The sequence below is a fragment of the Malaya genurostris genome, chromosome 3 (assembly GCF_030247185.1).
Source record: "Malaya genurostris strain Urasoe2022 chromosome 3, Malgen_1.1, whole genome shotgun sequence".
In the NCBI taxonomy this organism is placed as follows: Eukaryota; Metazoa; Arthropoda; class Insecta; order Diptera; family Culicidae; genus Malaya; species Malaya genurostris.
Window position 1 is genome coordinate 127336648 of NC_080572.1, and position 14590 is coordinate 127351237.

A 14590-nucleotide genomic window follows, 5' to 3' on the forward strand; every position below is an offset into this window, starting at 1 on the left:
GGAAAAGGAAATGTAACGTAACTTCGACAAAGATAGAATTAATCAGAGCAGATTAGAATGGATAGTGTTAGTAGATCAAACATATCTACATCTGTTTAGGAACTTTAAAGTAATAATCGTTTGTACCGCTTCAGACATATAAGACTATTTAGGAAAGCAGGGACAAGACCGAAGCGGATACAATGCGAAATTTGCAAAGTTTCATCGACGAGGACATTTAAGACACAGAAGCAGCTGGTAGGATGACAAAATACGAATACGACAGAGACGCACGACTCAATGATTGACTGGTTACAGGGTGAAGCACACACTTCCTGCTCAAGTGACAAATTCTCTGGCGAACTTGCAATAGAAGATACTCGTATCTTTCGTTGCAAATTGATAGCCGCAAAGGAATCTGTCGCTTGGGTTACATGCTGGAGGATTTCCTCCTTCGTTACTAGTGTTCATTTGGGCACCATAGCCTAGTTCGTCTGGTATGGAAAGTGTGGATCGTTGTAACCACCCCCCTCGGCCAGAGCAGCCCATAAAGGGAAAAAAAAAAAAAAAAAAAAAAAACCCAATGCTGCATAAATTCGCGTCATTATTTTATATGTAATTTTTGCTCACGATATAATGCCACCGTGCCCACCGTGCATTTCTCACACCACCTCAATGCGAAACAGCAGCGCGCAAGCAATAAAAAAAAATGCAGAAAAGTTTATGTGAACTTTTTCAAATTTCGGTTGTTCTAGCTAATATTTTATAATTTTGAGTTGCATTATCAGATTCTTTGTGAAATTCTGCTACAAACACTACTTTTCAGTTCTAAAATCATCCCCGTGGAACGGAACAGTAACCGTTTATACATTTCAAAAACCAATTACGGCTCGGCAAAGCAAAATTTCAAAATTCTAAGAATACTTAGTTATGATAAATTTGATTTCGAAAACTTAAGTGTTTTTGGTTTTTTGAAAATCGGTCTAGTTTGAATAATTGATCAAAAACGCGATTTTCGCATTCCGCTACATTTCACCTTTATTGAAGAGAACATGAAGTCTGAATAAAATGTGACGATTTTTAGACAAAATTGCAAGAATGGTAATGCTGTATTCCTTCATGAAATGAAAGACTTATCACTTTCATCATATCCGCTGACCAGCTATGTTTCTTGTTAAATCTTACTTTTATATCGAATTAATTTTTTAGTTTTTATCTTGAACAGCTAGTACATACGAAAAACATTAGTAGCAAAGTAAAGATGGAATACATTGAGCTGGGTGGTTCTGTTGGTTCTAAAGATGAATATGTGGACAAACTGTGGATGAGGTTTTTAAACGTCGTTCTAAGGAATATTTAAATCTTAATCTTCTATTAAGCAAATCCTCATACTTAAACAAAAAAGTTTTGAAAGTCTTGTGGCTCAGCGTTTCGTTGATAATGCTATATTGAATGCTGGGGGCTTAATTAACAAAACAGCACTCGAAATCATATAATCGATACAAGGAAGCTATCGAACCGAAGAAATAGTTTTATCTCTGCTTAGATGTGTTTTTTTTTTTTATTCAATAATATAATATAATATTAAGGCACACTGCTTAAGCTCTAAGATGCCAAGGGTATTTACTAATCTTAATTATCGTCTAACTTAAAACTAGAGTAGTATCATTATGTAATATAGTATCTGGCGATCGGTAGTGGCCGGTGAATTGAATTTAGGATGAGATGATTCCAGATGGCGATGGTAATTTTCTATGTTGGCCGCATTCTTCGGTCCGTGAGGGTCCGCGGGAAACAGCCCCAGGCTACGAAGGCCCGGCGGGTGGCCCGCATGCTGGTCATTGACTGGAGCGGTCTTCCGGTGATGGTGATGTTACGGAAGAGAATGAAAAAAAGAAGTAAATATTGTGGGAAACGGGGTAAAAAAGGGGTGTGGGAACAAAATGTTTGAAAACGACAGAGATCTAATTAGTTGCCATCGAGATGGTGAAAAAACAGGGAAAGGGGAACGAAAAAGTTAGTGACAAAAAAAAAGATCTTGTTAATTCCAATGAAGATGGTGGACAGGGACGGGGATCGAGAGAATCGGGCGGATGTTAGTGTCGAACCTGTAGGTGGAAATTATATATTTTCTGAGCGAGGAATAACACATTACACTTGTATATCAATGTGTTTAAGGTACTGGTATATGAGAAGCATATATGAACTATCCCGACTCGCCAACACATCCCGAACCGGCACCTCAGGCGGTCTACCTCGGGCCCTGAGGGATTCCAGTAGCTTCGACCTGGCGTCACGATACTCTACGCACGACCACACGACATGCTCGATGTCCTGATAACCGTCGCCACAGGTGCAGAGCCCGTTCTCCACGATCCCGATACGCCGGAGATGTGCGTTGAATGTATAGTGATTTGACATGAGCCGTGACATAACGCGAATGAAATCACGACTCATGTTCATCCCCTTGAACCAAGGTTTCGTCGATACCTTAGGGATAATGGAGTGTAACCATCGTCCCAGTTCGTCATTCGTCCATGAAGTTTGCCAACTTTCGAGAGTTTTCTGACGAGAAATACTGAAAAATTCATTGAAGCAGATTGGTCTTTCATAAATATCACCTTCCGATGCGCCCACTTTGGCCAATAAGTCTGCCTTTTCATTGCCCGGAATGGAACAATGCGAAGGGACCCAGACTAACGATATTAAATAAGACCGTTCAGATAAAGTTCTCAAATGTTCCTGTATTTTCCCCAGGAAATATGGGGGATACTTTCCTGGCTTCATTGCCCGGAGAGCTTCTATTGAACTTAGACTGTCCGTGACAATGAAGTAATGGTCTTTGGGCATGGTTTCAATGATCTCGAGGGTGTACTGAATAGCAGCTAATTCTGCGACGTAAACTGAAGCCGGATCACTGAGTTTGTAAGAAGCGGTGATGTTTTGATTGAAGATGCCGAAGCCTGTGGACTCGTTGATGTTTGATCCGTCAGTGTAAAACACCTTTTCACAGTTGACTGTTCTAAATTTATTATAAAAAATATTTGGGGCCACTTGAGGGCGCACGTGATCCGGAATTCCACGAATTTCTTCTCTCATGGATGTGTCGAAAAACACAGTAGAATCAGAAGTATCCAAGAAATGAGCACGGTTGGAAACAAACGAAGAAGGATTAATATTCTGAGCCATGTAATCAAAATACAAGGACATAAAACGGGTTTGAGAGTTAAGCTCAACTAACCTTTCGAAGTTTTCAATCACCAGAGGATTCAAAATGTCGCATCGAATGAGCAAACGATATGAGAGATCCCAGAACCGGTTTTTCAGTGGAAGAACGCCCGCCAGCACTTCGAGGCTCATCGTATGAGTCGATTGCATGCAACCCAAGGCAATACGCAAACAACGATACTGAATTCTTTCCAGTTTAATGAAATGGGTGTTCGCGGCGGATCGGAAGCAGAAGCATCCATATTCCATTACGGACAATATCGTTGTTTGGTATAGCCTGATCAGGTCTCCTGGGTGGGCACCCCACCATGATCCGGTTATTGTACGAAGAAAGTTGATTCTCTGCTGGCATTTTTGTTTCAGATACCTAATGTGACATCCCCAGGTGCCTTTGGAGTCGAACCAGACCCCGAGATATTTAAATGTGAAGGTCTGAGCTATGGTTTCACCCCCTAGTTGAAGCTGTAATTGTGCTGGTTCTCGCTTCCTCGAAAATACAACCAGCTCAGTTTTCTCCGTAGAGAACTCGATACCCATTTGAAGAGCCCATGATGATAAGTTGTCGAGAGTATCTTGTAATGGTCCTTGGAGATCGGCAGCTTTGGGTCCTATAATAGACACAACGCTGTCGTCGGCAAGTTGTCTTAGCGTGCAAGATGTGTTGATACATTCATCGATATTACTTACGTAAAAATTGTATAAAAGGGGGCTTAAGCATGAGCCCTGAGGAAGACCCATGTAGCTGAATCGTATTGTCGACAAATCACCATGCGCAAAGTACATGTGTTTCTCAGACAATAGATTATGTAAAAAGTTGTTCAAAACTGGCGAAAGACCATGCTGATGCAACTTCTCAGATAGGATATTTATAGAAACTGAGTCAAAAGCCCCCTTAATGTCTAGGAAAACTGATGCCATTTGTTCTTTACGAGCAAATGCCATTTGAATTTCTGTTGAGAGCAACGCAAGACAATCGTTCGTTCCTTTGTGCTTAGATGTGTTGTGATAAATGGTCACCCTTTCGCCCGAAATTAAGACGGCCATTATTGTTCTTCTGCAGAATTTTATAGGGGCCTTCATAAGGTGGTTGCAGTGATTTCCTGACGGTTTCCACTCCGACAAACACTTGAGTGCATGTTTTCAAATTTGGATGCACAAATGCTCGTTCATTTATGCGCCGAGTAGCTGCCGATGCTTTGCAGATCTCAAAGTTCTGAGAGTGTACGATGCAGATTAGAGATGGGAAACTTATCGATATTTATCGATAATATCGATATTACCACGATATCGACGATATCGATAATTCATAGCATTGACAAAAATTATCGATATTCGATATTGAAACCAGTTCAGTAAAATTATAATTTCATATTTATAATTCGCTCGTGTAGTTTTTATCTAATATTTGATATTTGAGCTATGTTTAAAAAAAAGGGAAATCCAATCAGCTGTTTTTCAGCGATGAATGTTTCGACTTTGGTTTCAAATCCTATTTAGGAGATAGAAATGTCAAATTTGTGCGCGCCAAAATAGCAGCACTGCGCGCCCATACAATTGACATGATATGTTGAATGTGATGCCATGCGATGGCGTTGTTGGACTGAAGATTAATTTCGCTCCAAGCTGACAGGTTCTGCTAAAATTGACTTCCTGCACGCAACCCTTCTATAGGACAAACATGACTTAAGGTAAACTATTTTGTTGGCAGCGTTTGTTGAGCAAGCTATAGAGAAAACAGATACTTTCTCTTATTGGGAAAATTACACAGCATGCAAAGAGCTGAAATTTATTGCACAGCGTCATTTGATAACTTTAACAACATCAGTTGCCTCCGAAAGAGTCAATTCAACAACGGGAAACACGGCTTGTTTGAGTCCAGGGAATTTCCAATTTTTGAAAATCTAATTTGTTCGGCTGTGAACCTAAATAAATTTTTGCAATCAAATGTACTTGTTTCAATAAACTTTTATTTCGGTGGCAAAAATATCGATATTTATCGATAATATCGATATTGAGCAGTGAAATATCGATATTATCGATAACTGATTTTATTCGATATTTCCCATCTCTAATGCAGATTGTTTGCTAGCTTCGTTCTATCGGCGGATTGTAGAACTCTCCAGGAATTCTTAATGTATGGTCACCAGGGGTTGTATTGTGAAACCTCAAACGAACGAAGCAACAAAAAAAAACATCTGCTGCTTGACATAGCTGAATGAGGGACCTATATGAGAGAGAAACTGGATGCGTGAGAGTATACGCTACTGAGCAGACCAATTCCCTTGCCTAGTAAATTGCCTGTGCTCTCAGTCTCAGTCAGCGTTGCCAGGTTGCCAGATTTGTCTGGCAAATGCCAGATTTTCCTCGTTTCACCAGACACTCAAACTAACCAGATCTTTTGCCAGATTTTCCAAATTTTCCCAGACTTTTAATTTATTCCTAGATTTAGTCAGATCTTTACGGTTTTGGCCTCTATACGATAGATGGGGAGACCTGTTTTTTTTTGCACACTGAAAATGAAGCCCGGCAAAAATTCCCTTGTATATAGTAGACCCACACAAATCCAGATAAATTTTTGAGTTTTGACAGATTTTTGAAAAAATAACCTGGCAACTCTGGTCTCAGTTAACACATGAACTAAGCAATCCATGGCAATGTAATGAAATGAAGGGCTCGCTCTCGTTAGTATTGTACGAGAAAAAAGGCCTTGCGTCACGGCGTGCTACAAGCACCCAGGGATGCCAGGTCATTTTTTCAAAAATCTGTGATCAAACCTAAAACCTGTCTGTGACCGTTTTTTCCGTACCCCAATAGCAGTTCAAAATCAATTTTGTAAGCAAAAAAAAGCTCGCTCTACCCATTTTCCTTACCATTATAGCAGATCGAATTCAATTTAGTGAGCAAAAAAAAAGGTCTCACTACCAACACGCTCTGTACCTTTTTCCTCAACCGCTCTGTACTTTTTGGTGCTAAAATGTGCTCGATTTTCAAAATCTGTAAAAATCTGTGATCATTTTCAGAAATCTGTGAAAATCTGAGTCATTTTTAAAATCTGTGCAGAAAATTCAAAATCTGTGAAACACAGATTAATCTGGAAACCTGACATCCCTGCAAGCACCTCCTTGCTTTGGAAGCTGATTCCTGAAACCAACGTATCGCTGCGCTGCCCGAGTGGCGAGCTTTGAACTAAACGTTGGTGATGGTTTTCAGATTTTGCTTGAAGATTCGAACAAAATGCAGGGTTTTTATTTTTTTTCTTATGAATCGAATACTAACATACAAAAACGTGTGAAAATTTGGTTAAAAATCGATCATTAATGGTTCAGTAACTTTCCGTGGTATGTTTGATTGATATTTATGGAGAAATCGTAAGATGAAATACGAAATTCGAAGAAGTGAGGTTGGGTACTGTTTTCATATCTGGGATATTCTTTGTTTTTTGGGTTGGATTTTGAGATAAATTTTGATAAATTATGATCAAAAGTTTTATGACTAGTCTATTTACTCATGTTTTATCATCTGAATCAAATCTGTATGTGAACTGAAAATTTCAAATTTCATCCGAGATTGTCAAGAGTATAGGACAATTTGAAATCATATGTTTGATGACAACACGTAAATAATCGTTTTTCTTACCAATATTTGAAAGGTTTTGCCATCTGCATTCTTTCAAACTCAAGTAAATTGAAAAATTCGTCAAAAATATTCAAAATACATGGGATATGTCAAAACAATCACCATAACGCTATCTCGTGGTGACCACGCTGATTGGATTGTTCAATATAGTTATAGAAATTCGGACCTACACTGACGAAAAAAAGCTTTTGAAATCCATAAGAAACACTCGCTAAAAATTTCCCATCTTCAGAAAAAATATTCATTAACCTACTTATGGATACTAAAAAACACTTGAAATTTTCATGACACAGAGTTTATTCTTTGTATTATTTGTTTACATTATTTATCAGTAAAAAAGCACCTACCTACCACAAAAAATTTTCATTTGGTCTGAATAGATAATGATTTCCTATTTCGTGGATAGCAAATGATGAATTTCTACATTTTGCAAATTTTTAGAAATCTATCCTGTTCCAACGGATATATAACGGACTTCCTATTTCTGGATGTTATTTATTTCTCTATCTCCACAGGCGATCAACTCTATCAATGGTAATTTCGAATTTAGAAAAAATGTTATGCACGCTTCAGATGGTGCGCTTCGCACGAAGTTTTGAAGAAAAACAACGTCTTCGTTTTCCATTTTTATGGTTTGACTGTTCTTATAAGGAATGACATTTTCACAAGGTAGACTTATAAAAATCATAAATTGTGTTTTAAGGAATGCATATGTCATTGATTTGAATTTCATAAGTCATGCTTATAAAGTTCATATGTGTGCTTACTGAATGCATAAGTCTTAAATGAAATGACAATTGTGCTGGTTAATTCGAAAAGACGTCAAAACGATCCTAAGTTAATTAAAATCTGTGGTCAGAAAAAAAATTTGTCGGTTTCGTCACTTATACCATCATATCTCCGGAATCAGAACTTGATCAATGGTCCAATAGTAACTTTCAAACGAGCCTATGTTTGTTAAAATCGGCTCACCCATCTTCGAGAAAATTGAGCGGTAAAAACAAATCTTTGAAAGGTGCACGCACATACTCACACGTACACAGACACTCATATACAGACATTTTCCGATCTCGTCGAGCTGAGTCGAATGGTATATAAAGCTATGGGTCCCCGAGGCTCCGTTCGAAAGTCGGGTTTTCTAGCAATTCTATTACCTTTCTATACAGAAAGGCAAAAATGTCGCTTTCGGTAAAATGCTTTAAACTTTTCTGGAAGTTACAATCTGTTAGTTTGATGGATATACATCGGTGAGCTCGTTCTAGTTTTTATCCTTTATATTAGACGTGAATACGTGCTTTTATTTCTATACTTACCTTACCTTACCTAACAGCTATAGTCCTGGGGTGTCCTTTGCTGTATCAAGCATACGTCTCCACATAATTCGGTCCATGGCTGCTCGTCGCCAGCCACTCAAGGCACGGATGCTTCTGAGATCACCCTTTACTTGATCGATCCACCTTGCTCGCTGAGCTCCTCTTCTTGTACCATTCGGATTAGATTCAAGAACCATTTTCACTGGACTGTCGTTCGACATCCTTATGACATGCCCAGCCCATCGCAGACGTTCGATTTTAGCTGTCCATACGATGGGTGGTTCTTCTAGCAGCTGTTGCAATTCGTGATTCATACGTCGTCTCCACGTTCCGTGTTCCATCAGCACTCCGCCATAGATGGTCCTCAGTACCTTTCTTTCGAAAACACTAAGGGCGCGCTGGTCCTCTGCCAACATAGTCCAGGTCTCGTTGCCATAGAGAACAACTGGTCTAATGAGCGTTTTGTAGATGGTAAATTTCGTGCGGTGGCGTACTTTTCTCATTATTTTTACGTTTCGTCTTTGACTCATCAGTGCAGAGCAGTTCAAATTGAACTGCTTAGTGCTAAACTCGGCAGTTCAATTTGAACCGCTAAGCAGACGTAAAGTTTCTGCTACTTACAGAACACTTTTTGTTTTGCAACGAAGTGCAATGTCTTTTCTGACGTGCCGAACGAAAACGTGTTTTCGACTATTTCTGGCCGATGCAGGTACGTCAGAAAAGACATTGCACTTCGTTGCAAAACAAAAAGTGTTCTGTAAGTAGCAGAAACTTTACGTCTGCTTAGCGGTTCAAATTGAACTGCCGAGTTTAGCACTAAGCAGTTCAATTTGAACTGCTCTGCACTGATGAGTCAAAGACGAAACGTAAAAATAATGAAAACGGTTATGTGCCCTAGCACAAAATTTGGCTAACCCCTAAATGACCGTACTTTTCTCGATCGAAGGGTTTTTCTGAGTCCAAAGTACGCACGATTCCCTGCCAAAATACGTCTCTGTATTTCTCTGCTGGTGTCATTATCGGCGGTCACCAGTGAGCCCAAATACACGACCTGGTCAACCACCTCGATATCGTCACCGTCTATCAATATTCGTGGTGGGAGGCGTAGTATTTCTTCTCTAGAGCCTCTTCCTCTCATGTATTTCGTTTTTGACGCATTTGTGGCCAGTCCGATACGCCTTCAGCTTTCAGTCCGATGTAGGTTTCTCGTTATCTTCTCAAGGTTACGTGTCACAATATCAATATCATCACCGAAGCCAAAAAGTTGTACGGACTTTCGGAAGATCGTGCCACTCGCGTCGATTCTCGCTCTTCGAATCACACCTTCCAAGGCAATATTGAACAAGCGTCCCAGATACTCGGACGTAGCACATCCTTCTATCCATCGTTGCTTTGACCAATCGCGCCAGTTTATCCGGAAACCCGTATTCGTGCATCATGTGCCATAGCTGTTCTCAATCGATTCTATTGGTGATAGACGACTGCAAAGGATTTGGGAGAGTACCATGTAGGCGGCGTTCAACAATGTGATTGCGCGGTAATTGCAACAATCTAGCTTATCGCCATTTTTATAAACGGGACATACAACTCCATTCATCCATTCCTGCGGTAGAATCTCCTCCTCCCATGTCTTACAAATCATCCAGTGCAGCGCTCTAGCCAGTGGCTCTCCTCCATGTTTGAGCAGCTCGCCTGGTAACTGGTCATTGACCGCAGCTTTGTTATTCCTGTTTTCCTGTCTCCTCACTTATCTCCGACAGATCAGGTGCTGGGAATCTGTCGTCGGCTGAGCGTGCACCCAGATTGATTCCTGAGCCGTTCCCGTATCTTGTGCTTCGCTATTCAGATGCTCGTCATAGTACTGCTTCCACCTGTCGATCACCTCACGTTCGTTCGTGAGAAAGTTACCACTGGTATCTGCACATTTCGACCTGTGCGTGTAGCCTCTACGAGAGCGGTCCACCTTCTCATAGAACTTCCGTGTGTCGATTGCGTGGTACAGCTTCGCGATCTTAGTCTTCCTGGTGGCGCTTTTTTTTTCGGAAAATCGTGTTCTGTCTGTTACGCGCCTGTCTATCGTTTCTCGTTCGCTCTCGTGCGGTGTGGCAGCATCCTCGCCCTTGCTGCATTCTTCTTTTCGACCAACTGCTGACATTCGCCGTCAAACCAGTCATTTCCTCGTACCTAGTATGGTTGCAGCAGTGCTACTCATGGCGGACCCTATGTTCCTCCAGCCGTCTTCAAGAGTACGAACACTACGTAGCTGCTCGAGATTGAGTCCCGGCGTTCCTGTGCGACGAGTTTTGAGCGCATACAAACCGCGACAAGTTAGTGGTCAGAATCAATGTTGGCTTTGCGGTAAATGCGGACATTGATGATGTCGGAGAAGAATCGCCCGTCGACGAGAACGTGGTCGATTTGATTTTCTGTATGTTGATCAGGTGATCGCCAGGTGGCTTTGGGGGACAAGAAGGTGCTTCGAACTACCATTCCGCGGGAGGCTGCAAAGTTTACGCATTGTTGACCGGCTCTCCAGCTCGATCACGGGCCTTTACATTGCCTCCCGGTCTACCTGAGCATTCATGTCGCCGATGACAAATTTTACATTCCGCTGTGGACAGCTGTCGTAGATTCGTTCCAGCTGCGCGTAAAATGCTTCGTTGATGATGCTATAATTGAAGAAACGACCCTTGATCTTCAATACGCACATCCTATCACACACTGACACAAGGACGGTAATCAGCCGCTCCTAACATGAAGAACAGACGCTGTTTCGAGCCGCTCCAACATGGGGAACAGACGTTCGAGTCTACCCGCTTTCTGTAAAGAGAAAGCAAGCCCCCTCTTCCCTGTCAGCTTACGACCAAGGTCCCACCGGGGTTGGTTACCCGATCTTTTCTATGGTTATTCGTACCCGTGGGGAGGTAGGGATAGGAGTTACTGGACAAGAGGCTAAGAACCACATTGGGGCCTGAATTGCGCATTGTCCAGTCGTTTACCAACCAGCTGCTTTTATTTCTATGTTGGGATGCTTATGTTCACTAGTTTCAACGTTAGCGAACTAAAATTCGAGGCAGTTTCGAACCTGGTTTTTATATCGGGCTTGCTTTCATTTCCTCTGCTAAGCGCAAATCTAACACATTTTCGTAAAAAGTGTTTCTTTGAGGAAGCTACCGTGAGTCAGTTTCAGTTTTTCATATGATTTTGGTTCACCGGTAAACGGTCAATGTGGTAGAAACATGATGTAGAAACTCTTTCGTGTTAGTGAAATTAACTTTGCTTCAACAAGCCAAGTAAAACTAAAAACCACGTGATTGCTTTCGTCACACCGTTTGGATTAGTTGGCATTGAATCAAAGCATGTTTATTTTTCGAGAATGCCATCTACCGAACTATTTAAAAAAATTGGTTACCAACGCAAGCAAGCTATGTGGTCTGCATCACCTGTTTATATCACATTGGTAAACGAAGCCCGCACCAAAGATAAACTCAACATTACAATGTCCCATACGATCCATTGAAAAATGTTTGGTCAATAATCGTGAGCCAGTAGATTCAATAATAATGTAATTTTATTGACACTTCAAACATAGATAAGCATTGTCATAGTCACGACGCATGTAGCGATCAGACGCTTGTTGTTTTGCTTCAAAAAACTGAAACTGATAGTGAACCGAGCTCATCGAGGGGTCCTCTACAAATGATACATGAGAAATCGCAGACTACTCTATCTTGAGTTCATCTTTGCCCGTACGGCCTTTTGGCTGGCTGGGCAGCCGTATGCACCAGACGGCTACCAAAATTGATTCAGTAACGGCTGTCAAATTCAATTTGGCAAAACATAGTCGCCTGTATCTTAGTTAGCCGAGCGTTTTCATCTTTTCACCTCCGCTGAAAATGTCAAAAATTTCGATGTGGAAAAATCCTTGTGGATAAGGTTGTATCGTTTGAGCAAAGATAAAATCAAGATGGAATAGTCTATGATTTTTCATACACCATTTAAATTAGGGCTTGCAAATTGAAGCGACGAATATGAACAAAAGGGTTTCAACATCTGTGCTATTCACACACATTCGTATGTCAGGTAGAATTCACAGCGCAACCCAAGCAAGGAGAGCTGCTTCGTTCGTTCATTAGTTCATGAATATGCCCGCTTGCTGAGATCTATGCTTCATGAGGTTAGCATTTGATGAATGGTTCTCATATTGTAGATGCATATGAGGAAACTAGATTCATAACTTTTAGTTCCGATGAATATTAATTTAAAGAACATTGCTTTTAGTGTTTCTAGGATATATACACAGTGTAAACTGCCAAGAAACAAATTGATCGTTTTGAAAATGGGCTCAAATGCAAAATTTCTGCTATAAAATGTTTAAAGTATGTTTGAAATGTGATCAAATTTGGTCTTGGAATGCGAACATTATGTTAAAAATGATTTCTGTAAACCTACACTTTAAAAATAAACAGTAAACATTGCCTATATGACTTTGCTTTGCGTCTTGTAGCACGCCGTGAAGCAAGGTCTTCTTTCTCGTACAATACTAGCGAGAGCGAACCCTTCATTTCATTACATTGTCATGGATTGCTTAGTTCATGTGTTAACTGAGACTGAGAGCACAGACAATTTACTTGGCAAGGGGAATTGGTCTGCTCAGTAGCATATACTCTCACGCATCCAGTTTCTCTCTAATATAGGTCTCTCTTTCAGCTATGTCAAGCAAAGTGTTCACAGCAGACGTTTTTTGTTGCTTCGTTCGTTTGAGGATTCACAATACAAGCCCTGATTTAAATATGATCCCTCGATGAAATCGGTTCACCGTCAGTCGTAGTTCAATGATTAGTTGAACCGAAACAACAAACGCCCAGTTGCTCTATGCGTCGTTACTATGTTGATGTTTGTTTTCATATTAGTAACAAATCGTTTTCAAATATCCATAATATCGAACAATCTCACAACACTTTCTACGGTTCTTTGTATTTGAATGTAGAAGTAATTTATTATATTTAACTAGCCTAATATTGACTTCGTTTAAGACGGTTTAATCTGCTTTAGAAGCAATCAGATCCAAAAAATTTTTACGCAAAACTTGCAAACTTTTGTTTATTTTCTTTTGGTTTTGTAACCATGGTATTTTTGCGACGTAATCTTGAGTTTATCTTTGGTTTGAGGTCACTGACAGCGGTGAGGCAGTCGGTCTCCAGAACCCGCATTGGCTTGGCTGCCAGACATTTTCAGCGAAGGTGACAAGCTGAAAACGCTCGGCTAACTAAGATATGTTTGGCCAAATTGGATTTGACAGCCGTCACTGAAACAATTTTGGTAGCCGTCTGGTGCCCATGGCTGCCCAGGTAGCCAGAAGGCCGTGCGGGAACGGCTGCCAACCATATTTTGCCCGCTGGCAGCATTTAGTCAGTCGTCTGGCAGCCATGCCTATGCGGATGGGCTTGCAAACAATCCTGTACTAACAGAGTAGGCTCAGAGTTTCTCTTGTTACCATAATTTTGAACGCTTGTGATTCGATTATTTTCAGATCTTTTGTTTGCCCTTCGCATATTATTATTTCTTCGGCTATACCGGCTCCCGGTTCCGGAAGCACCGGAAATAGTGGTCACAAACTCTAAAATAGAATTCACGCGTTATTCTCAGCGATGACTTGACTTATTTCAAAGACATCATATTAACAAGATATCCAGCTCTTACATTTCCCGAACAAATCATTGGCAACATCCTTTTTTTGCGAACATGGCGCCCTCAGGCGAGTCCGCATCGAATCTTGTACATAGAAGTAGGGGAGAGAAATGTCAAATTCGTGCGTGTCAAAATAGTAGCACTGCGCACCCATGCAATTGACATGATATGTTGAATGTGATGCCGTGCGATGGCGTTGCTGAACTGAAGATTAATTTCGCTCCAAGCTGACAGGGTCTGCTTATTTCCACAAACTTAGGTTCATATTTGTCCCGGGTTGGCGGTTCAATGCATAGGACGCTGGTCTTACAAGCCAGTTGTTGTATGTTCGAGCCCCGACCTGGAAGGATTCTTAGTGTCAATAGGATCCATAGTACTAGCCATGCAATGATTCTGTACACTAAGAATCGGCTGCGAAGTCTGTTGAAACAGAAAGGCCAAATTTCACAAAAAGGAATGTAATGCCAGGACTTTGCTTAGGTTCATATGAAAGGTCTTATGATGTGAAGCATGCTTTCGTGAATTACCCGAATCAATCTAAATGAATTGGTAACTAAAATGAGCCCAAATTTGTCGGAGGCTTATGTCGTTTTCGTTTTTAAATTGAACTACACCGGTGTAGGTAAGGTTGTACTGAAACCGTTCGTTTTTGCCAATTGCACCACACCAGTGCTACACTTTTTCTGCACCGATACCACTGGTGTAGCACTCATCAAAAGTTTGGTATAGCTCTGTTTTATTGT

General features: G+C 40.8%; 1 protein-coding gene across 1 annotated transcript in view; it reads left to right on the forward strand.

Moving 5' to 3' along the window:
• Nucleotides 1-14590, forward strand: part of LOC131435048 (transketolase-like protein 2) — a 32904-nt gene that overhangs the window by 15740 nt on the left and 2574 nt on the right. The gene's annotated exons all lie outside the window — the stretch shown is intronic.